Genomic DNA, 2,500 nt, shown 5'->3' with positions numbered 1-2,500 from the left:
ACACACACACACACACACACACACACACACACACACACACACACACACACACACACACACACACACACACACACACACACACCCAACCACACACACACACACACAACCACACACACAAACGTACACACACACACACAACCACACACACACACACAACCAACACACACACACACACACAACCACACACACACACACACACACACACACACACACACACACACACACACACACATACACATACACATACACATACACATACACATACACATACAACCACACACACACATACAACCACACACACACACACACACACACTCACACACACACACACACACTCACACACACACACACACACATACCAGATTTTCGGAAATGCCGGATATTTTATGGTTATATATGTTGTATATATTTAGAAAATTACTACGTGCACAGTCATTTAAAGATACGCCAATATCCATTTTTTTAACATTTCCACTTTCTCAGCAATCGACAACGCACTTTTTTATTTGCTGAATACACCATGGGGCACATATATATGTATATACAGAAGAAAAAAATAATTAAGTGAGAATTAATGAGCAAGAATACCTGATGGCACGTGCAAGCAAGACCCAACACTTGATCTTGGAGTACAGCGCCATCAAAGCATGAATGGTGACTCCAGAAACCAGTGGCGCGCCAACGCGGAGATTTGAAAATGAGCTTCGTAATCAATGCCGGAAATCTGACGGAACCAATTAATTGATGGCCAGATTTTTAAATATCAACCTGTGTGTGTGTGTGTGTGTGTGTGTGTGTGTATATATATATTTGTGTGTGTGTGTTATATGTGTGGGTGTGGATGTGGGTGTTTGTGTCTGTGTATACTTATACACACAAAACACACACACATTGTGTGTGTGTGCGTTTGTCTGTGTGTATTTATGCACACACACACACTCACACTCAAACACAAACACAAACACACACACACTCATGCATACACACATATATCATTACTGTGCTTGTGTGTGTGCGTATATATATATATATATATATATATATATATATATATATATATATATATATATATATATATATATGTATGTATGTATGTATATATATATATGTATATATATATATGTATATATATATATATATATATATATATATATATATATATATATATATATATATATATATATATATATATATATATATATACGTGTGTATATGTGTGATACACACATACACATTTACAAATGCGCGTTACATTTTATTTTCATCCTTACTGTTAGATTATATATACATGGCCATGTATGTGTACTGAGTGCACATGTGCACTCACTCTGCGGTCAACTGGGCGCCGTCTTGAGTAATTGGCGCACGGAGTAGGCGGCCGCGAGCGCCGACGATTCCCGCACAAGCGGGTCCGCTTTTCACTGGCCGGGACACGATCCCATTGAACAGCTCATTTCATGGCCTCTTGCTAAGTGCCGCGTACGAGGACCTACAAGACTATGATCCTTAGAACGATACGGGAGTGGCTTTATTTCTCTGCTTCCTGTTGTGTTGGCAACTGTACTGAGCTATTTCTAGACTTCTCTCAACTTCCTTGCTTGGACGTCGGACCGCGATTTTATCATTTATGTTGGTTTGAGCTTCGTTCGCGCATGAATCGCGTCGCCAAGGTGTCGACTGATATGAAGCTGAGAGTGGTTTGGTCGGGCGAAATATGTGAGTTACTCTTCATCAGCATGACAGATCTACCTAATGGTGTTAATAAGAATACATTTGCATTTTTATTGAAGTAGCACATTTATTCAGATTGATAGAGAGGTGCTGTTACATCAACGATTATGGTGCAGTGCCTGAGTGGGCACTACACCATAATCTGGCTTGATCTCCCATGAAAACCGCGTCTCACGGGGCGTAGGAATGCCCGTGCCAGATGATGTCTAGAATTTCCCTGTCTTCTCCTGCGTAGCCATGGTATGCCGTGTGAATGGTGTGCCTTGATCATGTTGATTTAGGGAACTTTGTAGCACATGTTGCAGAAATGCTAATTATGCAATACACGTTGTTTTGCAGTGAATCAGCAGAAAGATGTATGAGTCGCGAAGAACCTGCATTGAGCCTCTGGGACTAGAGTAGACAGTTGCGAGTCAGACATCGAGCCTAGGGGATGACCTTTCAGTTCATTTCGAATTCTGGCAGATTTACTCATTCGGAAGAAGGAAGAGTCTCGCCATAAGTTGTCTCTTTCACTGAGGAATTTGCTAGTTATCAATATCATCAGTTCTGTTATGTAATACTGAAGTTTATTTCACTTCAAAGGTTTACGGTAAGTTTCATCATCTTCATTCTTAGAAAAGCGGTGAGCTTTTTGTTTGGTTCCTGCTGTTATTACCTGTTCTATATTTTTTGCAGGATGGAAGCTGTAGGATATCAGATACAGCTTTATTATTTAAATATTTGCAAACAAACATAAATGATGTCGTCACAGTTATACTTCCCAACA

At 39.9% G+C, this 2,500-nt stretch overlaps 1 protein-coding gene across 4 annotated transcripts in view; it reads left to right on the top strand.

Annotated features, from left to right (window-relative positions):
- LOC138864200 (disks large 1 tumor suppressor protein-like) overlaps positions 1–2,500 on the top strand; it is a 350,525-nt gene that overhangs the window by 259,046 nt on the left and 88,979 nt on the right. The gene's annotated exons all lie outside the window — the stretch shown is intronic.

The sequence above is a fragment of the Penaeus vannamei genome, chromosome 15, assembly GCF_042767895.1.
Source record: "Penaeus vannamei isolate JL-2024 chromosome 15, ASM4276789v1, whole genome shotgun sequence".
NCBI lineage: Eukaryota > Metazoa > Arthropoda > Malacostraca > Decapoda > Penaeidae > Penaeus > Penaeus vannamei.
The sequence above is the reverse complement of the archived record's forward strand: the minus strand, read 5'-3'. Positions and strand labels throughout refer to the sequence as shown.